Source organism: Bos indicus x Bos taurus, chromosome 17 (assembly GCF_003369695.1).
Source record: "Bos indicus x Bos taurus breed Angus x Brahman F1 hybrid chromosome 17, Bos_hybrid_MaternalHap_v2.0, whole genome shotgun sequence".
In the NCBI taxonomy this organism is placed as follows: Eukaryota; Metazoa; Chordata; class Mammalia; order Artiodactyla; family Bovidae; genus Bos; species Bos indicus x Bos taurus.
Genome location: NC_040092.1, coordinates 23,457,020 through 23,483,240, shown reverse-complemented (window position 1 = coordinate 23,483,240; position 26,221 = coordinate 23,457,020). Strand labels below are relative to the sequence as shown.

The 26,221-nt window shown below is 42.3% G+C and overlaps 1 long non-coding RNA gene across 2 annotated transcripts in view; it reads right to left on the bottom strand.

The window, feature by feature from the left end:
• Positions 1-293: 293 nt before the first annotated feature.
• LOC113907614 overlaps positions 294-26,221 on the bottom strand; it is a 115,269-nt gene continuing 89,341 nt past the window's right edge. Inside the window, exons 4-5 of one of the 2 annotated variants that reach the window (XR_003515243.1) lie at positions 24,382-24,605; positions 294-336 (exon numbers count right to left, since the gene is read on the bottom strand). This is a non-coding gene — a long non-coding RNA (uncharacterized LOC113907614). Of the gene's footprint in view, positions 337-20,189; positions 20,271-24,381; positions 24,606-26,221 lie in introns of those variants that run through there. The other variant, XR_003515244.1, reaches the window with a different exon arrangement.

The following is a 26,221-nucleotide window of genomic DNA, read 5'->3' as shown; positions in this document are numbered from 1 at the left end:
CATCTTTCTAAATTCCATATATATGCATTAGTATACTGTATTGGTGTTTTTCCTTCTGGCTTACTTCACTCTGTATAATAGGTTCCAGTTTCATCCATCTCATTAGAACTGATTCAAATGTATTCTTCTTAATGGCTGAGTAATACTCCATTGTGTATATGTACCACAGCTTTCTTATCCATTCATCTGCTGATGGGCATCTAGGTTGCTTCCATGTCCTGGCTATTATAAACAGTGCTGCGATGAACATTGGGGTACACGTGTCTCTTTCCCTTCTGGTTTCCTCAGTGTGTATGCCCAGCAGTGGGATTGCTGGATCCCTTGCATTCCTATACACTAATAATGAGAAAATTGAAAGAGAAATTAAGGAAACAATTCCATTCACCATTGCAATGGAAAGAATAAAATACTTAGGAATATATCTACCTAAAGAAACCAAAGACCTATATATAGAAAACTATAAAACACTGGTGAAAGAAATCAAAGAGGACACTAATAGATGGAGAAATATACCATGTTCATGGGTTGGAAGAATCAATATAGTGAAAATGAGTATACTACCCAAAGCAATTTATAGATTCAATGCAATCCCTATCAAGCTACCAATGGTATTCTTCACAGAGCTAGAACAAATAATTTCACAATTTGTATGGAAATACAAAAAACCTCGAATAGCCAAAGCTATCTTGAGAAAGAAGAATGGAACTGGAGGAATCAACCTGCCTGACTTCAGGCTCTATTACAAAGCCACAGTTATCAAGACAGTATGGTACTGGCACAAAGACAGAAATATTGATCAATGGAACAAAATAGAAAGCCCAGAGATAAATCCATGCACATATGGACACCTTATCTTTGACAAAGGAGGCAAGAATATACAATGGATTAAAGACAATCTCTTTAACAAGTGGTGCTGGGAAAACTGGTCAACCACTTGTAAAAGAATGAAACTAGACCACTTTCTAACATCATACACAAAAATAAACTCAAAATGGATTAAAGATCTCAATGTAAGACCAGAAACTATAAAACTCCTAGAGGAGAACATAGGCAAAACACTCTCCGACATACATCACAGCAGGATCTTCTATGACCCACCTCCCAGAATATTGGAAGTAAAAGCAAAAATAAACAAATGGGACCTAATTAAACTTAAAAGCTTCTGCACAACAAAGGAAACTATTAGCAAGGTGAAAAGGCAGCCTTCAGAATGGGAGAAAATAATAGCAAATGAAGCAACTGACAAACAACTAATCTCAAAAATATACAAGCAACTCCTACAGCTCAACTCCAGAAAAATAAATGACCCAATCAAAAAATGGGCCAAAGAACTAAATAGACATTTCTCCAAAGAAGACATACAGATGGCTAACAAACACATGAAAAGATGCTCAACATCACTCATTATCAGAGAATGCAAATCAAAACCACTATGAGGTACCATTTCACGCCAGTCAGAATGGCTGCGATCCATAAGTCTACAAGCAATAAATGCTGGAGAGGGTGTGGAGAGAAGGGAACTCTCTTGCACTGTTGGTGGGAATGCAAACTAGTACAGCCACTATGGAGAACAGTGTGGAGATTACTTTCTGCTCCTTTTTAAAAAATTTTCTAATCCCTGCCAAGCCCCACCTAGCTTGGGATCAGAGTTCTGCGTTTCCATAGTTCAGAATAGGCTTTCTGAACAGGGAACACCTGCAAAAGGATAATGCAACTTATTCCCGAAGGAAATTAAAAAAAAAGTGGCTATAAGCTTCCCTAATAGCTCAGTTGGTAAAGAATCCGCCTGTATTGCGGGAGACCTGGGTTCAATCCCTGAGTTGGGAAGATACCCTAGAGAAAGGAAAGGCTATCCACTCCAGTATTCTGGCCTAGAGAATTTCATGGACTGTATAGTCCATGGGGTTGCAAAGAGTCAGACATGACTGAACGACTTTCATGCACTTTACATAAGTCTTTACCAGGTACAATGACAGCAATGAGACATCATTGTCATCATTATCACCATCATCTAATTGTAAAAGCAATCATGAACAAGTACTGTGTCTTCTTTATTCACTGTTGGCTTACTAGGCTCAGACTGCCATCAAAAATACCATGGACTGAGTGGCTTAAACAACAGAAATGGATTTCTCACAGTTCTGTAGGCTAACTGTTCAAGATCAAGGTTGTAGCCAATTCAGTTTTTGGTGGGACTTCTCTTCTTGACTTGAAGACAGCTGACTTCTTTCGGTGTGCTCACATCATGGGGAGAGACAGAGGTAGAAGGCAGGACAGAGAGAGACAGAATGTTTTGGCATCCCTTCTTCAATTCAGTTCAGTTGCTCAGTTATGTCTGACTCTTTGCGATCCTATGGACTGCAGCATGCCAGGCTTCCCTGTGCATCACCAATTCCCTGACTTTGCTCAAACTCATGTCCATCGAGTCAGTGATGCCATCCAACCATCTCACCCTCTGTCATCCCCTTCTCCTCTTACCTTCAATCTTTCCCAGCATCAGGGTCTTTTCCAATGAGTCAGTTCTTCACATCAGGTGGCCAAAGTATTGGAGTTTCAGCTTCAGCATCAGTCCCTCCAATGAATATTCAGGACTGATTTCCTTCGGGATTGACTGGTTTGATCTCCTTGCAGTCCAAAGGACTCTCAAGAGTCCCTTGTGTCTCAGCTGGTAAAAAATCTGCCTGCGATGCGGGAGACCTAGGTTTGATCCCTGGGTTGGGAAGATCCCCTGGAGAAGGGAAAGGCTACCCACTCCAGTATTCTGGCCTGGAGAATTCCATGGACTGTATAGTTCTTATGGTCACAAAGAATTGGACACAACTGAGTGACTTTCACTTTCACTTTCTTCTACAACACCACAGTTCAAAAGCATCAATTCTTCAGCACTCAGCTTTCTTTATAGTCCAACTCTCACATCCATACATGACTACTGGAAAAATCATAGCTTTGACTAGATGGATCTTTGTTGGCAAAATAATATCTCTGCTTTTTAATATGCTGTCTAGTTTGGTCATACCTCTTCTTCCAAGGAGCAAGTGTCTTCTAATTTTATGTCTGCAGTCATCATCTGCAGTAATGTGCTCACATCACTGTGAGCCCAAGAAAAAAATGCCACTGTTTCCATTGTTTCCCCATCTATTTGCCCATGAAGTGATGGAACCAGACGCCATGATCTTAGTTTTTTGAATGTTGAGTTTTATGCCAACTTTTTCACTCTCCTCTTTCACTTTCCTCAAGAGGCTCTTCAGTTCCTCCTCACTCTCTGCCATAAGGGTGGTGTCATCTATGTATCTGAGGTTATTGATATTTCTCCCTGCAATCCTGACTCCAGCTTGTGCTTCATCTAGCCCAGCATTTCACATGATGTACTATGCATATAAGTTAAATAAGCAGGGTGACAATATACAGCCTTGACGTACTCCTTTCCCAATTTGGAACCAGTCCGTTGTTTCATGTCCAGTTCTAACTGTTGCTTCTTGACCTGCATACGGATTTCTCAAGAGGCAGGTCAGGTGGTCTGGTATTCCCATCTCTTTCAGAATTTTCCACAGTTTTTTGTGATCCACACTGTCAAAGGCTTTGGCATATTCAATAAAGCAGAAGTAGATGTTTTTCTGGAACTCTCTTGCTCTTCTATGATCCAATGGATGTTGGCAATTTGATCTCTGGTTCCTCTGCCTTTTCTAAATCCAGCTTGAACATGTGGAAGTTCATGGTTCACGTACTGTTGAAGCCTGGCTTGGAGAATTTTGAGCATTACTTTGCTGGCATGTGAGATGAGTGCAATTGCATGGTAGTTTGAACATTCTTTAGCATTGCCTTTTTGGGGGGCAATTGGAAAACTGGCATATCTCCTTATAAGGGCACTAAATCTATAACCTCATTAAACCTAATTACTTCCCAAAGCTCCCATCTCTAAATATTTGGCAATTAGGGTTTTGAGTTATGAATTTTAAGGGGACAAAATATTCAGTCCCTGGCAACTGTCTTCCCAAATATAGGATAGTACTGGTATGTAGCAGATGATTATCCAATATTTTATGAAAGAAAGAAAGGTTTCAAATTTGCTTTTATTTTTTTCTCAATCCTTGGTACATACAGATCTCTATTGGATTTTTTTTTTTTTTTTTTTTTTGCCAATTTAACTCCATCACTAAGCCCTTCTAATCCTGGGGACTACTCTCCAGAAATCTCCAATGAGAAGAAATTAAATGAGATTGGGAAAGCAAAAATGAAGCAAAGCCATTGCCATCCTGAGTCCATGGTAGACAGATGTGATGGCTTCACAGAGCTCTGGACAAGCTCATAGCAGCTTATCAGACTTTCTATGAGCTCCATTGCTTGAGGCTGGCCACGGTCACTGAGACTTTCCCTCTGATCCTCCTGGTGCAGTCTCCAGACCTTTCCTCTCTCAGGTCCATCTGCAGTCTAACTCCACTATTAAACCTATTAACCCTCCAATGTGTGATGCAGACAGATTCACTATCCAAACTGATACAATATACAAAAGGATTTTTTGGGGGAGGGGTGGAGCTGTTGTTGGGTAATCTTTTTGTCTTATGGGCATCTCCTCCCAAAATATTTTATCTCATAGAAGTCTTCCTGGCACCTGCTTTTTTGAAGATAAAAAAATGACTGAGATTTGTATAGGTTAATGAGAGGAAGATTATATTAGCAGAGAGCACAGGAGGAACAAGGTCAGACTCTGGGAATAACCACGGCATAAACAGGTATGAACAGAGGACAAGTGTATTCATTGTAAATATGTCCAGGTGAGAGGTATACAAAACTCAGCCAATAAGAACAGGGGCCAACCTCTTGCCTTCTGAGACAGCCCACACTCTGTCTATGGAACATGTTTTTCTCTAATAAATCTATTTCTTATCTTAAACAAACAAAAAGCACAGGGGTCAATAAGAACTTTCTCCTATTACAATTATTATCAATGAGGAAAATACTTCCCAGAAAATCCAAGAAGACATTTTCTAATGTCTGATGGAGGTCACATTCTCCATCTCTGGCCCAATCACTGACTGGAGATTAGGATTACTTGGATTGGATTAGACCAATCACAGATCTCCCAGGATAAGGGTGGGGCTAATGTTGCTCACCACGGGGGGCTCCCAATCTGGTTAGCCACAAAGGGTCAGGGGAATCTCTACTCCCAAGGGGTCAGGCATGATTATGGGTGATATCCAGGTGGAACTGAATATACATTACATCTTAAGGTGATTCCATTTCCATAACCCCTTGGATTCTTCTGCCTATATGTCTCTGCATCTTTCCTTATACTTTTAAAACTTCCTTTCTGACATAAAGAAAGCCAAACTCAGGCTCAAAGCCTAAGGTACGTAGCAGCGTCTAGGTCATGGTGTTCTCCATTTTATTTCCATCCTTACCTACTATTTCTGACACACGATAGTTATTTTTCATTCATAGTATTTATGCAGTTTCCTGTTTTTATAATTCCCTTCTAAAATACATTCAAGTAAAATAAGACTTTTAAAGTAAATATTACACAGAAAATACTACAAATATTATTGTAATGATGGGAACATTTGTGAGAACATGTTAACAAAAATCTGAAATTGGAAAATGCTGATTAAAGAATAGTAGAAGAGGGACTTCCCTGCTGGTCCAGTGGTTAGGAATCAGCCTTGCAAAGTAGGGGACATGGGTTCAGCCCTTGGTCAGGGAACTAAGATCCCACATGCCTCAGAGCTACTAAGCCCACGTGCCACAACTACTGAGCCCATGTGCTCTGGAGCCCATGCGCCACAACAAAGATCTTTTAGGTCACAGCTAAGATCCAAAGTGCATGCATGCTCAGTTGCTTAGTTGGGTCCAACTCTTTGTGACCCCATGAACTATATACAGCCTGCCAGACTCCTCTATCCATGGAATCTTCTAGGCAAGAATACTGGAGTGGGTTGCTATTTCCTTCTCCAGGGGATCTTCCTGACCTAGGTTAAGACCCAACACAGCCAAATAAATAAATACAAAGAGTAGAAGAGAAGATTTGAGAGAGAAATGGGTGTCTAAGGAAAAAAATGAACTCTGCTGCTAGATTAAGTTCTAAGGCTGTGTGTGTGTGTGTGTGTGTGTGTGTGTTATGTTTCTCCCTTCTGACAGCATCTCACCACATCACAATAAGGGCTTCCCAGGTGGTTCAGTGGTAAAGAACCTGCCTGCCAATGCAGGAGACTTGGGAGACATGGGTTCAATCCCTGGATTGGGAAGATCCCTTGGAGGAGGGCATGGCAACCCATTCCAGTATTCTTGCTAGGATAATCCCATGGACAGAGGAGCCTGGTGGGCTACAGTCCGTGGGGTCACAAAGAGTCAGACATGACTGAACAACTGAGCAAGAACACGAGCACATCACAATAAACCCCCAAACACACAAGTTGTTTTAGATTTAAATATCAAAATATCAGGTTGTTTCAAAATTCATTTGAGCCAACAATGGTATTTTGTCACTAAAAACTACCATAATTCCTGTAATTCCTGAAAACAGCTCAATGTGTTCCAGGTCATTACTAACCATCTATGGATTAGTTATGAAATTTGGAATTAAAATGACAGAGGAATTCATGAACTGAAGTATGTCTGTGTATAACACACACACATACACACAGTGTTTCAATCGTGTTTCTTCATCTCTGGTGCATATAAACAAAAGCTATTTTAAAAATCATGATGGGTCATATCAATATTTCTCAGTTAGAAGAATAGAATCTGTTTCTTGTTACATGTTTAAAACTGGCTCAGAGGCATAATATATTGATTCTGGATAGTACATATTTTAACAATGTTTTCCAGCAGGTAGACTGTTCCACTGGTGATGTATTAAATAATTTTAGGTGATCCCAGAGAACATTTAACAACATAGGGGCACATCATGGGACATTTGGACTTTCAGTTTTTACTTCAACTCTTTTAAAACTTTCCCATGGCATTGAGGAAAAAGTTTCATTTTGAAGATGGATGTCTTTGACATCTCCACCTCTTCTTGATTTTGTTGGGGGAACCACTGGCTGATACCACCCACCCTGACCAGGCCCAGTAGTAGCCATTTGGTTGAGTTTTCTTACAACAGGAGGTCCTGGTAAGGAATGCGGGACTAAATAACTACCACCAACCAGAATTCAGGAAAGGTCAAAGAGAGAGGAGACGCCTGTCCATATGTCCCACCAACCTCCCAGAATCCTCCTTTCTGGAATCCGTCTTGGCTGAGCAATGCCAAGTAAGGACCACCAGTAAGGACCCTGAGTCAGAGTGATTGGCCAGAGACAGCCTGGAAACTAACCTCATCACCCCAAAACCTGAGACTGTGAGCCATGCGGCAGAGCAGTTCTCCTGGGTTCCCTGTCCTTCCTGCTCTCTGCCCAGGTGCCCCTTCCCAATAAAGTCTTTTGCTTTGTCAGCACATGTCTCAGAAAATTCATTTCCAAGTGTTAGACAAAAGCCCGCTCTTGAGCCCTGGAAGGAATCCACCTTCCCGCAACAGCTTTCCTTTTCATCGGGGACAGCAGTGAACATACCAGCCAGTAGTTTTGGCGAGAATCTGGTGGCATTTCTTTGGACCAGTTAGAATGTTCAGCTACAACTAACATCTGATGATGAATCAGCTTGCACAACCAGCTGTCTGGAGGAATGCAGTTCTCAGAGATCTAAGTCTGTGCTTGTACATGGATTTGCTTTTCTTACCTGGAAACATATGGTTACCTGGGCTTCAAACATGAAATGCTTGCACATTACTGGCCTTTCAAGCGGGAAAATGATTAACAACAAAAGTCTTAGAAAGGCTTTTTTTCTTCTTGGAGTTTCCACCCGCCTCCCCTATATTTTTATTTGTCTCTTTGTTTTTCCACAAGCTCAACTTCTGACTGTCCTTTTTACCTCTCTGGTCACTACTGGGTCACGTGCTCATCTTTAGGCCAGTCCCAGCAGGGGAGTGTGGTCTCACATGTCCAGCTCAGACTAATGAAGCCTCAGTCCTTAGGACTTGGGGAGGGGTTATGGGACCACTCTGTACAAAGTTAGGGTCGGTTGGCAGGGAGAGAGAAGTGGCTTTTGGTTGGGCAATGAAGACAGTGGGTCACATTTTTATTTGCATAACATTTTTCTTTTAAATGCTGTTTATAACAATGATATGAAACAGGAAAATTGTCAGATAATCAGAACAAACACTGCAGTAACTCTATCTTATTAGGTAGTTATTAATGTGGGCTTGATTGTCTAGCCTTTAGAAGAGGTTGCAGTATTTCCATACATTTGTTATTTTAAACTATTATTTTATATACATTTTATTTTCTTATTAGATGTTTTCTTAGTTTATAACTCCTTGTTCAAGTTACCATCAGTCTCAAGTGAAGAACATTTGAATTAGTGAGGTTTATGGATCAGAAATGGTTTTTCTTTTCTGAGCAAAGGATGACTTAATTATGTCTACAGATATATACGGAAGCCTCTCTATTGCCTATTCCCAACTATTCTACTTCTCCTCACTTTTGCTGATATAATTCACTATCTTGAGGGTTTTTCTGATCTCCTTTGTCAACAACATGTGACTAAATTCTTGGCAAAGTTACCTGTTGGAAACCTTGATTGAGGGCTTCTATAAAGGCATTTTCTCATTAATTAAAGAAAACACCTGACTTTGTCCTGCTTTAAATATGCTCAGATGAAGACATGATGCTAGGAGCACTGGCCACTATTTTGGGGTCACGAGGTGATGAACATAAGGACTGAGCTAATAGACTGAAGAAACTGAAGCAGAAACATGGAAAAATCCTGGGTATTTAAAGATCTCTACAAGCTTCAGAACCAATTATGTGGTCGCTCTGCTTTAGGCCCCTGTTGTATAAAATAACAAAATCCTATTTTATAAATCCATCTACTTGAGTATTTGTTAGTGGGCACTGATGCAAAGTTGCATTGGAGGATTCCCAATGAAACCAAGTTTCTAATGGTCAAATCCCCAAAACTGTAATGCATAGGTGACAAATATATTCTGGCTCCTGTACAGTTCTCCCGGAGGTTCTTTAAAAATGCAGAATGTTTCCTATTGTTTTAGCATGAAACTGACCTCAGCACAAATATCCTTTCTTTGACAGTGCAAATTTCAAACACTTTGTCATGTGTATGTTAATATTGTCTTAGTTCATGGCACACATCAGCAAAGTATACAGACCCTTCTATTCCTCTATTCAACATTTCAGGGATCTGACCTGGGTATGTGAGTTTCAATAAAGAAAGACTGCTAAATGCAGTCAAAACCATAGGGATGTAGAATTGAGTTATGAGGGTCAGGGAGTCTGGCTTTTTTTTTTTTTATTTCAGCAAAAAGCACTACTTCCTGATACCACAGTCTTTGGAAATATCTCATAAGAAAAATACAAAAGTACATTTCCTTTTGTCAGCTTGATAAGTGACCCAGTAAAAATTCCAAACTCTCTTAGCAGACAGAAAATATGAAAATTATTTTCCAGTTCAGATATATTTATTCTTCCTTAAAAAAAAAAAAAAAAAAAAAACCTTCAAGCTGAAGCTGAGCTCCATCCAATAGTTTCCAGGATTTTTACCGGGTTTATAAAAAGTAATGATTTTATTAAACTATAAAACCATGACAGATGGAGAAACTATAATTTAGAGAGATTAAATGAGCTGAATTTTATATGCCTCTAGCATTTAAGGCATTGAGAAATATCAAAATAATTGGAAAACGATGCATTGTAGACACCAGGCTATTTCTCAGCTGAACAGCTAATAATCACTCCTTACAAGGCTCCAGATGTGTGTGTTTCCTCTAATAATGGGGAGTTAAAAATAACACTCCTGATTCTTCCTCCAAATGATGATCAGCTGTCCCACTCCTACCAAACTTTCCACAGGAGGGGATGTCATTGAATATCTTGGAGCTGCTCAACAATAAACAAATAAGCATGTTCATCCCATTATTCAAATACTCTCTTAATTACTTTAGAACTTGCTCCAAACTTTTCCAAGTCGACTCATGGTAATGAGCTCTTGGGTTTTCATCTTCCAGCTCACAACTTCATGCTAAATGGACCGCAACTGGACATACTGCCAGATGAATATTTATCAGTGCTGGATTGTTGTTGGATTTTTGAATCTTGGGATCTGCTAGCATAATTCAACTCCCTACTCACCTTCCCAACTAATCCATCTTTGTGAGGACAAAAAGCATGATGCTAGCGTAAGCTTCCCGTGCTGCATTGAAAGTTTCACAACTCAGGGGACTGACTGTATGATTAGCTAGATTTTATACGTGGGTGTTACTGAATCCAAGCTCAGTCTGCTTGCAGCACAGCAGGCCAACAATTGGGAGACAAGGTGCTGAAGCAAGGAATACAACTTTATTTGGAAAGCTAGGCGTCCTAGAAGATGGCAGGCTAGTGCTCCAGCGTATCATCTTATCTGGGTCTGAATGTCAGTTTCTTTTATAGACAGAGAAGAGTAGGAGGTGAGGAAAGTGAAAGTGACATCGCTCAGTCATGTCCGACTCCTCGCAACCCCATGGACTGCAGCCTACCAGGCTCCTCTGTCCATGGGATTTTCCAGGCAAGGGTACTGGAGTGGGCTGCCATTTCCTTCTCCAGGGTATCTTCCTGACCCAGGGATCGAACCTGGGTCTCCTGTACTGCAGACAGACGCTTTACCATCTGAGCCACCAGGGAAGCCCTAGGAGGTGAGGAAGTGATGTAAAAAGTGCAGGAAAATATCTCCTGGCTTGGCCAGCATCAAGGAGGGGATGTGTTAATTTCTTCTTTTCTGTAGCCATTCATATGTGGGCAGGGTCAGAATGTCACCCTGTGAACTAAACAAAGACACTTTAGTTTAACATTAAGGCAGAGAGGCAGGTTCCTCAGGCAGGCCATTATGTATGCTCACAGCTATAGACAGCATCCTTTTAGGGATTATAGTAACAAAGGCAATGGAGAACAAACGTTAAAGTAAGAGAAACAGATCCAACACGGAGGAGTCAGACTCTGTTTTTCCCTGTGACATGGGGAAGTGACTCCAGCCCTTCCTCCAGCCAGAGAATAGGGTGGATGGTGCAATGAGAAATGCTGATGGTCTCCTAGGCTTGAAGAAGAGTTGTGGCAGCCTCCTCAATGTTCCAAGCAGCATGGTAGACTTTCGGCTCAGGGTTATTAGAATAAGCCATGGATGGGGAGGAAAGCTTGGATCTTAGTTTCAGTTGGCATGCCAACTCACTGGGCTTGTGGGCAAGTTCTAACTGCTAGGGCCAGTGCATCCATAAAACAAAACTTGTATTCTGACTGTTAATTACAAATTGGCACTTGCCATCCACCTCTGCAAGGATTAAATCATGTGCTGCTGCAGCTGCTGATTTTCAACAACCCCTGAAATGAGGTCGGGGTGGTCAGCAGAAACGAGGCCCTCTGTGTGTGGGAGAAAAACTGGCAGCACAGCTCTTCAGAGAGTTGGATAGTTTTAGGAGCTGATTTTTATGAGCCCAATTCTTGTACCTCCCCATATCTAGAAAAACACTAAAATCCTTCATTGTGATGACTGTGTCTTGTGACTAGCAGAAAGCTTCACCAGACTAGTAAAAACCTTCTGGAAAAAAAAAATCTGCTTCATTGCATGTATATTCCCCTTTCACCAAAAACACATATATACTGACCTTCCCCACCCCGCCTGCCTCTTTGGAGCAGGTTCTCAGAGTTATCTGAGGTGCTGTCTCCCAGGCTGCAGTCCTCATTTTGCCCCAAATAAAATTTAACTTGCAACTCTCACATTGTACAGGTTTTTTTCAGTCTACATGGATGTGGTTCAATCACTCATACTTATGTGATGAAGCTCCAATAAAGAAGCTCAGATGAGCTTCCAGATGGCAATGCTTTGTGCATGATGTCACACGTCATAGCTGGGACGAAGCAATGCTGTCCAGGGCTCTGCAGGGAGAGGTCGGTTGGATCACTCCCAGGCATCCTTTCTTTTGACTGGTCCTAATTATACCCCTTTGCTATAATAAAATTGCAGTTCTACGTGTCACACTTTCCTGAGTTCTATGAATCATTCTAGTGGATTATTACAACTGGGAGTGGCTTTCAGAAACACGCCAATGAAATCGGTAATAGAAATGTCTCATGGAGACTTTTCCCCTCTTTCCTTCATCCTGTACAATTATCCATAGGCAGCTGAGGTAATGAACACAATCTCATTTCCTTTATTAAAATATCCTGTCCAATGTGCAGATCAAAACTATGCTCTTGATTTAACTGCCCAAACTTCTCCCCTCCCCTCACTTGGTCTCCTTCTACAGGAGGTTTAGGGTGAGACTTCTTGCTTTGTCTCTCCTCCTTTGATCAACTCTCAGCCTTTGAGTGATGTTGTGGCCCCCTAAGGTCTGAGCAGCAGATCCTGAGAAGAGATCAGGGGTTAGGAAAAGTCTTCCTCAAACTGTTCAATGAGTAAAAGAACTTCACACTTTCTGGATCCAGTGCACATGAATGCCACGTGTTTGGTCCTTTCAGAAGTTTTCTGTAAGGTTCACCCTTCCTGCAACTTCCATGACCAGGAAACATATGTCACCCATTCAGCAGGCCACTGCTGTTTACAGAGATAAAATAGTAACAAAATAAATGGAAAATGCAAATATTACTGCCTTATTTTCTTACATAATTTCAAGCCAAAGAAAGAAAGGGAAGAGTGACATGTCAAGAATGACTTCATTCTTGTTTACACTTTAACCAAGTCAAATATGTTTAAATGGGTAGAAAAGTCGGTCATACCAACTCAGGGAGCTCAAACCAGGGCTCTGTGGCAACTTAGAGGGGTGGGATGGGGTGGGACGTGGGAGGGAGGGAGCATATGTATACCTGTGGCTGATTCATGTTGGTGTATGGCACAAACCAACACAATATTTTAAAGCAATTATCCTCCAATTAAAAATAAATCTAAAAAAAAAAGTCAGCCATGTAGACCTCAGATACCAAAACAACCCCATCTCACTGTAAAGTTTTCCAGGGAATAAAAAAGGTAGCTTTTACTTTCTCAGCCTCAGGTGTCTTAAGAGATCATCCTCAACTTCAAAGCCAAAATCAACACATTGCATCTAAGCAAGAGACCCAGACCAACAATGAAAGCCAGACTTATTTTCACAATTCTCTTGGCTGGTTTTATCTATCAATAATATTCCAACCTTCCTAGAGTAAGAGGAGCATTTCTCTAGGAGATTTTAATGCCCTTGGATGATTACTTTCCGTCTACAAAGTCACAGTATTCCACTGGTCTCCAGCTAGGGAAGAGATTATATTCAATTCTTCTCTAAACTCTCTGATATATTTAAGTTTTCTAAAAGCAAATAACACCCCCTACCATAACCCATACAAGCTATAAATTCAGGGAGATATCTTCAGTAGGTACTAAAGAACTTCAAGGCTTAAAAAAAAATGCTTAAGTGCAGTATTTTCACTTTGCACATAAACTTCTAAATAAAAAGTGTTCTTCTATGAATCTCGTTTTAAACTTTCCCTGTTCCTTCTATTTTTGAATCCAATTATACTAACAACAGTTATACAGACACACTGGGCTCTGGGAGGAGCCCTCGGTAGCCAGTGGCTCCATCCTCCTGTTTTCCATTAGAAAAAGAACTAGCTGAAGCTATTAGTGAAAAAATGTCTTTTTTTCATATTTCCAAAATAATGCTGATGGGGAAAAAATGGACTTGGAAATTTGGGAAAGCATTTTAATTCATATTCTGCCAACTCTTTTGAAGCAGGAATCACGCTGCTTCTTCACACATTCAACTTCACAAAGACCTTCTACATCTCTGTCCACCTATTCACAGGTTCCTGTGGGGCTTAGAGAAAGACCAGGCTTGGTTTGGGCAGGGGGAATTATTAAGATGTAGCAAGCTATTCAAACCCTGGGTCTCCAAGGAGATTTTGTGTGTTTCATCCTGAGAGCAATATGTGGCATTTGCCAAAGTGGCCAAGGAGATGCTGGCGGTTTCTGTGTGCACAGAAGGAGATGCTGGCAGAGTGTGTGCACAGTGAGTAGAGAGACTTTTGGGCCCTTGGCTAAAGCACCCACCTGTCTTGCCGCTGGAACATCTGCACAAGTCTTCAGAGATTAGAATCCCTTGCAGTTTTATGTTTTTCTTAAGTCTCTAAAGTTTTGCCTCGTCTGCATCAATCCCTGGTGATCTTGTCCCTATCCCCACATATATATGAACACAGAGAGATACCTACATGCTCCCAGATACATACAAATTAAAAAGCTTTGTGGGGACTTCCCTGATGGTCCAGTGGTTAAGAATCTGCCTGCCAATGCAGGGGGCATGGGTTCAATCCCAGCTCTGGGAAGATCCCACATGCCTTGGGGCAACTAACCCGCATGCCACAATTACTGAAGCCCATGTCCTAGAGCCTGTGCTCCACAACAAGAGAAGCTGCTGCAACAAGAAGCCGGCAGAACACTAGAGTACCCCCACTCTCTGCAACTAGAGAAAGACCGAGAGCAGCAACGAAGACCCAGTGCAGCCAAAAATGAATGAATAAATGAAAATCAAAAGTTTTTGCATAGCGAAGCTTGCAACATCAACAAAACAAAAAGGGAGTGGAAGACAATATTTGCAAATAAGGTATCCAATAAGGGGCTAATATCTAAATTATTAGAAGGAAAAGCCAAATAATTATAGAAATCACATAATTCAATGTGAAACAAACATACAACTCACTTGAAAATATGGGCAGACGACCCACAGAGACATTTCTCTAAGGAAGGCATTCAGATGGCCTACATGCTTGAGAAAATATTCTCTGCATCACTCACTGGGACTTCCCTGGTGGTCCAGTGGCTAAGACTCCAATCTCCCAATGCAGGGGGCCCAGGTACAATCTCTGGTCAGGGAGCTAGATCCCACATGACCCCACTAAAGGTTCACATGTCACAACTAAATATCTCACATGCTGCCTCTAAGACCCAGCACAGACAAATAAATAAATACATAAATGAAAAAAGAATTAAAAAAAAAATCACAAGGAAAATGAAAATCAAAACCACAATGTAACTGCACAGGAGTGACTGTAACTCGCTCATTGACTCTGTCCTTTGCCCTTACAAAGCCCTCTTTAGGGAGGCGGTATACTTTTCCGTTTGATGGGAAGCTCTGCCATGTTTTCATTCTTCATAAAAAAAATGTATTTACTTATTGGCTGTGCTGGATCTTAGTTGCTGTGTGGGCTTTTCTCTAGTTGTGGTGCTTAGGCTTCTCATTGTGCTGTCCTCTCTTGTTGCTGAGCACTGGCTCTAGGCGTGTGGGCTGGCTGCAGTTCTTGCAGCACATGGGCTCAGGAGTTGCGATTCCTGGGCTCTAGAGCACAGGCTCGGAGAATGCGAAGGCACCCCACTCCAGTACTCTTGCCTGGAAAATCCCGTGGACGGAGGGGCCTGGTGGGCTGCAGTCCAGGGGGTCGCTAGGAGTCGGACACGACTGAGCCACTTGACTTTCACTTTTCACTTTCATGCGTTGGAGAAGGAAATGGCAACCCACTCCAGTGTTCTTGCCTGGAGAATCCCAAGGACGGGGGAGCCTGGTGGGCTGCCGTCTATGGGGTCGCACAGAGTCGGACACGACTGAAGCGATTTAGCAGCAGCAGTAGCAGCAGCAGAACACAGTCTCAGTAGTTGCGGTGAATAGCCCTAAGTTGCTCCAAGGCATGCGGGATCTTTTCAGTCAAGACCAGAGATTGAACCTGTGTCTCCTGCATTGGCAGGCAGATTCTTTACCACTGAGAGACCATGGATGCACCCATGTTTTCATTGTTGGTTTGCTTCTTCCACCAAGCCACGCCCTGTTGCCATGGGAACCGCTGTCATCGGCAGGCTACTTTCAATAGGTTCCTCATCGCTACGGTGATACCCCTTGCTTCCCCATCCCCAGTGTAAGTCCCCTTGATCTCCACCCCGCCAAAGTCTTCCTGTCCAAAGGGGGATGCCTAGCTGGCTATGACTCATCCTGTAATTGAATTTAGATGCTTCTATTTTAGAAATGAGTTCCCATTATGCCTGGGCCAAATGTCAAGTATCCAAATGGAGAGAACACTGAAAGTAACTTGGAGAAGCGGCAGGCTTCATTTGAATAATTATGTTGAAATAGCAAGTACTTCTCTCTACAAAGTGGGGCCACCTCTCCTCTGGTCACTGTGGAGGTTCATGGAATTATCCCCTGGCTAATACAGAAGCTCTTCCTACAAGCACTAGCCACCTTTTCAAATAATCTTTGTTGTTATTCTTAGTGGTGATTTCTGACCATTTTCACTTTTATACATACATGCACTTTCTAGATATTTTATGGTAAATACCCTTCTCTATAATTGTAATAATGATTGGTTAAGACAGATACTGCAAAAGATCTAAGACTTTGGAATGAGCTATAATTTGGGTCCAAGTATGGATGGTTGAGGCACCCCATGAAACACCCACATTTGGACTAGCTCATGATGCATGTATATTACAGCTGTCATTTCCAGAGTAAATTTGGACAGTCACTAGTGAGTCCTCCAATAACATAAAATGCTCCTTACTTTCTCATGGGAACCCATTAGGCCAAGTGCACTAGAGGCGAAAGGTAGTGGCTTTTAAAGATAACATAAATTTCCTTCTCTTTCCTAGCAGAAAAAAAAATCAAGGGTAAATGAGATTTTTTTTTCCCTTCTAGGTCAACATGCTCACATATTCAGGGTAATGTCTTAGAGGTTCTTACAGGAAAAGTTGAATCTAATGTTCTCATTGTCGCAGTATCTTTTATTTTTACATCAAATGATTTGGATCATCTGGCTTCATTTTTTTTTTAAATCAAGCTTTACCAGCCTCACTTTTCCAACCTAATTATAACACCCTGAGGATGTGATTTTCACCCTGTTCTCTCTCTCTCTCTGTCTCTCTCTCTTTCAGATGCACATGCACACACATGCACAGATAGATGAGAAGAACGCAGGAAAAGCTTAGGGGAAGCTGGTTGGGCTGTTTTCACACTTGGTCAATGATTAGAAGAGGATGGTTGTGCCCTGTTGTGAATCCATGGGTCATCAGCCACTTGGAGTCATGGAGTTGCCTCTGATGACTATTGCAGGACCTTCCTTCCAACTGCTGCACCTGTAAATTCCATTTCTTAGATTTGATTGTCAGATATGCAAGTTCTATTCTTGAGGTTATGTGAGCTGGTTATGAGCACAGGCAGGGCAAAAGGTTCCATAAACTGACTCACACAGGATAAGCCATAACCCCTAATAAGAGAGCAAAGGCAGAAGGCAGAACCATTGTTGAGATAAGAAGGTTGTCTCCTACACTGCTGGTGGGAATGTAAATTGGTGCAGCCACCGTGGGAAACAGTATGGAGGCTCCTTAAAAACTAAAAATAAAACTCTCATATGACTCAAGAATCCCACTCACAGGCAACTATCCAGAGAAAACTCTCATTCAAAAAGTTATGTGCACCCCAGTGTTCATAGCAGCACTGTTCACAATAGCCAAGACATGGAAGCAGCCCAGGTGTCCATCAACAGAAGAACGGGTAAGGAAGATATGGTACATATATACAGTGAAGTATTACTCAGCCATAAAAAGACTGAAATGATGCCATTTGCTTCGAGATGGATGGAGCTAGAGATTATTATGCGTAAGCGAAGTAAGTCAACAGAGGACAAATATATGATATCACGTGTATGAAATCTAAAATATGACACAAAGGAACCTATATACAAAACAGAAATAGACTCACAGAAATTGAAAGACATCTTATGGTTACCAAATAGCAAAGTGGGGGAAAGATAAATTAGGAGGCTAGGATTAACAGATCCAGACTACTATATATAAAGTAGGCTTCCCCAGTGACTCAGTCGGTAAAGAATCCACCTACAATACAGAAGACCACCTGCAATGCAGGAAACATGGATCGATCCCTGGGTCAAGGAAATGGCAACCCACTCCAGTATTCTTGCCTGGGAAATCCCGTGGGCAGAAGAGCTTGGCAGGCTACAGTCCATGGGGTCACAAAGAGTTGGACACAACTTAGCAACTAAACACCACCACCTCCATATATAAAGTAGATAATCAGCACGAGTCCATATTTTGTAATAACCTATAAGGAAAAAGAACCTGAAAAAGAATGTATTTATAACTGAATCACTTTGCTGTATGCCTGAAACTAACACAAATTATAAATCAACTATACTTCAATAAAAAGAGAGTGGCAACTGAAAGCGTCAGAATAATAATAGTTAACCTTTCTGGAGTCATCATGGTACATACTATGTGCTGTCCTAAACTCTATCTTTCATATTAAAATTTGTATCATAAAATAGTTTGAAATTGTAGAACAATAATGAGGCCAATGTACAGACCATAGAAATACAAGATGTTTTGCATTTTTGCTTAAGTTCTACCTTTTTTTCAATAAATAAGACATTACTGATGCAGCTTAAAAATTAAAAAGCTTAAAAATCTTAATTCCTCTCTCCTGTGCCATGATTATGACTGTCATTCAGTTTACTTATATTTAAGCAAATATAATCGAATTCATTGTTGCTACTTATTTTGAACAGATTATCTGTTAGATCAAGAATAAGAAAAATAAAAATTTTTACTATGACCTTAAAACAGTGTTTCTTTTTAAAAAGAATTATGCATTTTTGGCTGTGTTGGCTCTCTGTTGCTGGGAGAGGGCTTTCCCTAGCTGTGAGGAGCAGGGCTACTCTCCAGCTGCGGCGCAAGGCTTCTCGTTGTGGTGGATTCCCTTGTTGCGGAGCACAGGCTCTAGTCACGTGGGCCCCGTAGTTCCGACGCACAGGTTCGGTAGTTGCAGCTCCAGGGCTCTAGAATACAGGCTCAATAGGTGTGGCTCACGGGCTTAGCGGCTCCGCGGTATGTGGGACCTTCCTGGATCAGAGATCAAACCCATTTCTCCTGCACTGGCAGGAGGATTCTTTACCACTGATCCATCAGGGAAGCCCCCAAATCTTTATTTCTTAGTGATGAAAGGGCTCCACAGAGACTGTGGTGAACCATTCTAGCTCAATATCCATTTCAGCGGATCCTTTTTTCTTGGCTGCTCTGGGTCTTAATTGCCGCATGCAGGATCTAGTTCCCTGACTAGGGATCGAACCCAGGCCCTGCATTGGAGTGTGGAGTCTTAGCCACTGAACCACCAGTGAAGTCTGCTCAGCAGATTCCATCTTAATAAATAAAAATTGGGTTAAATCTGCCTACTCTCAAATTCTTGCTTTGCTTCACAGCATTCCTGTGGTTCATCTGGTAGCATTTTATAGGTTGTCTAAGAACAGTGCCATATGCAGTTACTTTCTTCTTTGCCACTGGTCTCCAGTCTCCTGTTTTTCCTAATAACAGTATCTTGGATTAGTCATCTCCTTGTATGATGTGTGTGTCTGTGTGTGTGTCTGTGTGTGTGCTTGTGTGTGTGTACCTCACTCTTTGTGCATCTTGTGAATGTTTTGTCTCACAGGAAAACAATTGTGAATGTTTTACTGGTCATCATCAAGCTAAATGTTGTACATACCCTTAGATTAGAAATATCATTCTATTTCTTTCTTTCTTACTTTTGCTCAGGCAAATGGCAAGCCTCCTCTGAGGCTGTTTCCTAGGCAATTTCCTTTCTGTGCACATCAATACTATTTTTAGATTTCAGATTGGATATAAAAAAAATGATGCCCGCACAATGCTTGCATAAATAGAGCTAAAAGTAGTTTGAGAAATTTGACCCTCAGAAATGAACTTCATTTGTTTCCCATGAAATTTGTGCTGCCGGAGGGAAAAAAAGACAATTGTGTTTATGGTTCTCAACATTTCCTCAAAAATTCAAGCAGTAAAGAAAGGCTGCATGTAAAACTTATTTGCTAAATAGCACTATTTTATTGATACCCATTTATTTAATAAAACCTTTTGTCCAATTCAGATATAAAATATTCCATTAAGGAAAACTAGGAAATATAAGGGCTTCCCAGGTGGCACCAGTGGTAAAGAACCCGCTTGCCAGTGCAGGAGATGCAGGAGATGTGGGTTCAATTTCTGGGTCAGGAAGACCCCCTGGAGAAGGAAATGGCAACCCACACCAGTGTTCTTGCCTGGAAAATCCCGTGGACAGAGGAGCCTGGAGGGCTACAGTCCATAGGGTCCCAAAGAGTTGGACGTGACTGAAGTGCCTTAGCCCACATAGGAAATATAAAGTAGGGAGGAGAGTTCAGGTACCACCCCTGAAAAATAAAGTGATGAAAGTGGAGAAAACCAGCATCCAACATGGATTTCCAGTAAATGACATGACATCACAAATCCCAGAGAATCAAACTTACATGCCAATCAAACAGACTGTGAGGAAAAGGCTGACTTACTCCCTCCATTCATATTTCTAAAAGAATCCAGAAACCAAAGAAAGTAGTTTTGATGCACATGCAGCACAGAGACTGGTGGGGCTGAATGAGGAGCCAAGGGCACAAAATTTAATGAGGGCTCCACTCTCAGTAGGGCTTCCCAGATGGCACAGTGAGTGGTAAAGAATGCACCTGCCAATGTAAGAGATGCAAGACACTTGGGTTCGATCCCTGGGTTGGGAAGATCCCCTGGAGGAGGAAATGGCAACCCACTCCAGTATTCTTGCCTGAAAAATTCCATGGACAGAGGTGCCTGGTGGGCTACAGTTCAAGGAGTCTCAAAGAGTTGCACATGACTGAACGACCAAGCACACACACACACACACACACACACACACACACACACACACACGCCACTCTCAGTGTTGTTGTACAATGTACATCCCTGGCATCCCGGACCTCAGTCCCTGCCCTTTGCATATGTGAATCAAAGCAAGAGCAGAGCTTACTACAATGAAGTATCACCTCACACTGGTCAGAAAGGCCATCAATCAAAAGGTCTACAAACAATGAATGCTGGAGAGGGTGTGGAGAAAAAAGAGAACCCTCCTACACTGTTGGTGGGAATGTAAATTGGTGCAGCCATCATGGAGAACAGTATGCAGTTTCCTTTAAAAACTAAAAATAGAGCTGCCATAAGGTCCAGCAATCCCACTCTTGGGTATATATCCTGAGAAAACCATAATTCAGAAAAGTACATGCACCCCAATGTTCACTGCAGCACTATTTACAACAGCCAGGACATGCAAGCAATATAAATGTTCATCAGCAGATGAATGGAAGAAGTTGTGCTTCATACACACTCAGCTATAAATACTTCTCAGCTATAAAAAATAATGAAATAATGCCACTTGAAGCAAGATGGATGGACCTAGAGCTTATCATATTAAGTGACATAAGTTAGACAAAGACAAACATCATATGATATCACTTATATGTGGAATCTAAAAAAAAAATTATATGAGTGGACTTATTTACAAAACAAAAACAGACTCACAGACATATAAAACAAGCATGGTTACCAAAGGGGAAAGGAGAGGGGAATAAACTAAAAACTGGGGATTAACACACTACTATATGGAGAAGACTCTTGAGAGTCCCTTGGACTGCAAGGAGATCCAACCAGTCCATTCTGAAGGAGATCAGCCCTGGGATTTCTTTGGAAGGAATGATGCTAAAGCTGAAACTCCAGTACTTTGGCCACCTCATGCGAAGAGTTGACTCATTGGAAAAGACTCTGATGCTGGGAGGGATTGGGGGCAGGAGGAGAAGGGGACGACAGAGGATGAGATGGCTGGATGGCATCACTGACTCAATGGACGTGAGTCTGAGTGAACTCCGGGAGTTGGTGATGGACAGGGAGGCCTGGCATGCTGCGATTCATGGGGTCGCAAAGAGTCGGACACGACTGAGCGACTGATCTGATCTGACATATAAAATTGATAAACAACAAAGACCTTCTGTATAGCACAGAGAACTATATCCAATATCTTATAATAACCTACAATGGAAAAGAATCTGAAAGAATATATATAATATGTACAACTGAACCATTTTGCTGTACATGTGAAACTAACATGATGCTATAAATCAACTATACTTCAGTAAAAAAATTTTTTTTTAAGAAGATTAGAGGTTATTGTTAATAAGAGCAGTGGCTACATTCTGGTATCTTTTTAAAAAATCATTTATTTGTTTGTTTATTTTTGGCTGGGCTGGGTCTTCATTGCTGCAAGGGCTTTTCCCTAGTTGCTGCAAGTGGGGCTACTCTCTAGTTGCGTTGCGTGGGCTTCTCATTACAGTGACGTCTCTTGCCACAGAGCACAGGCTCTAGGGCACGAGCCTTAGCAGTTGCTGCGTGTGGGCTCACTAGTTGCTGTTCCCAGGCTCTAGAGCACAGACTCAATAGTTGTGATGCACAAGCTTAGTTGCTCTGAGGCCTGCGGGATCTTCCCAGACCAAGGATCAAACCCGTGTCCCCTGCACTGGCAGGTGGATTCTTTACCACAGCGTCACCAGTGGTAAAGTCCCTGTTATCTTTTACACATGTCTACTCTCAGGCCACAAACAAGTGATGATCACTGAACTTTACCAAGGACTTACAAAAGAAATACTCTCAAATCCTTTCTAAACCAAGAGGCTATTTCCCCAGAGATAATGAGTAACATCCATGAATTCTAGGTTTATTGGGTTAGCACTGAGCTGGTCCCAAGAAGTGTGCAAAAACATCCTATGAGCTTCCCAGGATCCCTTGGAGTTGATCTAGGGGCACATTTTGGCTTCCAAACCCAGCTGCTTTGCTCTCTATCTCTTAGAAGGGATACCTTCTAAGCTGATACCTGCTTAGAAAGGGATCCCGCCAGACCGCCACAAATGAAGCTCTGTTAAATCATCCCCTATTGCTGATCAGACTCACGGCTCCACCATTCAAAAGCAGAAGGCATAAAGGTGAATACAAGCATGAGAAAGGAGTTCACATCTGGTCCTGCAGCCTCTCCATGTAGTCTCTGAAGCCCTGGGACTCCCCCAGCCCCATATCTGGGCAGACCCACTGGATGTTGTCATCACTGTCAAACAGGATGGAGTTGGTGTAGGGGCCGCCGTCCTCTGGGAGGATGGTGGTGTAGGAAGTAAACTTGACCCTCTTCCTCTTGGGGCCTGTGGAACTCAGAGGGTCGTTTTTCATGTCTTTCTCATAGACGTAGTCAGAAGGTCTGAGCAGCTGACTATGGAAAGTCTTCTGGGAACCGCCGTTCAGAAGGAAGTTCCTCTCCTCGAACTGCAGCCCCCTGTCAATCATGGTGGTGCACTCCTCCGACGGGAGGGTCACGTCCACCGGGTTCTCTAGAAGCTCCGCGTCGTTCCCCAGCCAGACCCAGTCATGGGAATGGGGGATGTTGCTTTGCTAGCTCACAGTGAATCCTCTGTGTCTGTATATCCATTTCATACAACTCCATTAATTATCCTGGTATAAAAGATGTGTGTAACCCCAGGAGTGGGAGGAACAAATATATATACTCTGATGGATGCAGTTGGATGTACATGAACTAACTGAATGTCACAGAGCAGAATTTGACTTTGGATCTTCCAAAAATGGTTTAAAAGACCACAGGATACCTCTGAATCACTTCTGGGTGCAGCCCATCAGGCTACTCCTAGAGATAATATCACCTCAAGCATCCTTTATTAGGAAGACAAGCTCCTCTGAAGCAGCTGAGAAAAGATGTATTATGCGGATAGGTATGCTTGAAAGACTCAATGACCTTGGTATAACTGAAATGGATTTGCTACAAGATTAACGATGGAGCAGAGGTTTCAAGTTGTCCATAATTAATACAAGCCAACAGATACTTGGTGCCTGTTAGCCACACTGGTTTAAGCAGCGGAAATAGAATTTTCAAGTATCAATTATTACTTATTTTAGAAAAGGGAAGACATGTGATCTTTAGTTGTGGTCTGAGGCAGTCTTCTTCCCACAGATGCGTGCAGGCATCCTAATTTGCTTCAGTCATGTCTGAATCTTTGTGACCCTATGAACCGTAGCCTGCCAGGCTTCTGTATCCATGGGATTCTCCAGGCAGGAATACTGGAGTGGGTCACCATGCTCTCCTTCAGGGGATCTTCCTGACCCAAGGATTAAACCCCTGTCTCTTATGTCTCCTGCATTGGCAGGCAGGTCCTTTAATTCGAGAGCCATCTGGGAAGCCCCTTTCCCACAGAAAATCTGCCACAATCTGATAGTTGGACACGCAGTCAGTGTGTAAAAGCTTATAAGAGGGAAATTTATCCAACTTACCAAGTACTTCTCTCAGAGACAGGATAAGAAGCAGGAAGAAGTTTCAAGAATCACTACTCCCAGCTATGAGCCCCAGCTCTACTGATCTCCTTTGAGAAGCAGTCACAATTGTGCAAGGACAAAAGAACTCTGGAATCTTACCTGCTGTGGGGCTTGAAGAATGTCCTATGCAGCTGCTGTTGAAATGATGGCTCTTTCGTCCAATCTGTGAGACTGCAGGGAAAAGACAAGCTGGCCACCAGCTGCACACCCAGGTCCATGATCGTGATGTGGTCATCTAGGACGGTCACTGTCTTCTCAGCCAGGATGGAGTCAGAGAGAAGCAACAGGATCTGTAGAAACCCTAGTTTCTGCTCCTCACAACACTAATGAGAAAAACGGAATGAAAAAGGTAAAATACCTACAGAAGTAAATGGAAGAGAAGCCCTTTATAATCAAGGGCTATGAGCTCATGGTCATCAAGTAGTTAACTTCTTCCATCTGATGGGGTTTTAGCACCTGTAAAACAACCAGGAAATGTGCATCTGTTGTCTAGGTACTTCAGGGAGGAACTAGAGATTCTGTGATTGTCATATGGCTGATTTAATGTTTGCGTTCTTACCAGTTGTCCTAGCCCAAATCCAATTTTTGTCACTACATGGCCACATTCTTTCAATCACTAATTCTTGAGCCTGGCTTTTGTAAGTCAGTGGAGACTTAGGAGACTGCAGCTTTTCCACAAATAAGAGGCAGACTGAGACATGGGGGAGGGGTCTGTCCCAGGAAGGCCCCATAGGGTCCTGGCCAGTTACAGACTTGCACAAGGGCTCTCACTGTTACAGGCACCCCTCCCTTTCTCCTCCTCCTCCATGTCTTCACCCTCTTGGTGGTCTTGGGAATCAAACAAAACCAAAACAAGCATATTAAATATCTTCAATTTTCTAGTGATGGTGGGACTCTACAGAGTAACACGGCAGGGCAGGGCTCCTCTCCTGATCAGGGCAGGGATCCTCTCCTGATCAGAGAGGCCCATCACTGATTTCTTTACCAATCTCTTCAGTCATCAGGCACTGCTGCTGCTAAGTCACTTCAGTCGTGTCTGACTCTGTGCGACCCCAGAGACGGCAGCCCACCAGGCTCCCCCGTCCTTGGGATTCTCCAGGCAAGAACACTGGAGTGGGTTGCCATTTCCTTCTCCAAAGCACGAAAGTGAAAAGTGAAAGGGAAGTCGCTCAGTCGTGTCCGACTCTTAGCGACGCCATGGACTAGGATGGTGCTATTTTGTGCCAGAATTACCGCTTCCTGTCCAGAATCTATAAGACAAAGACACTATCTCTGGCCTTCAGTTTGGTTTTGCTCAAGTGAAAGATACAGCCCCAGACAGGCCATTACAGGATGAAAAGGATGAGTCCATGGTCCCCAGATTTTGTTAATACCAGAATCCCTTGGTGGGAGGCTCAACATCCCACTGCCGTTTCATCCCATGGCACTTCAATTAGGATGTCTCGGGGTTGGAGCCAAGAATCCATACATCTTAAAGCAACTTTATTTTATTTATTGGCTGCACCATGTGGCATGTGGAATCTGGTCCCATGACTAGGGATCAAACCCATGCCCCTTGCATTGGAAGCACAGAGTTTTAACCACTGGATAACCAGGGAAGTCCTGGGAATCCATTGATTGTAAAGAGTCCCTGTTGATTCCAGTGTGAAATAAACCTTGGGAACCACTAGTTTGAGCTCCAAGATGAAACAAACCCAGTTCCTTGACCAGGTCCACTCTGACTCAAGCAAAGGACTTGAGCACCCGATCCTTATGTAAAATCCTTACGTACCTCTCACGTGGATTTTGTATTGAATAGCATTAGGGATATAACACATGCCATGTGTTTGGTCTGATGATGGCATGTAGCACTCAACAGAATTTAGAGTGATGGTTATTAAGGATGCTAGGAGGGAATTTCACAGCGTTCAGCATAGGCTCTGTAGGACACATAGAAAGA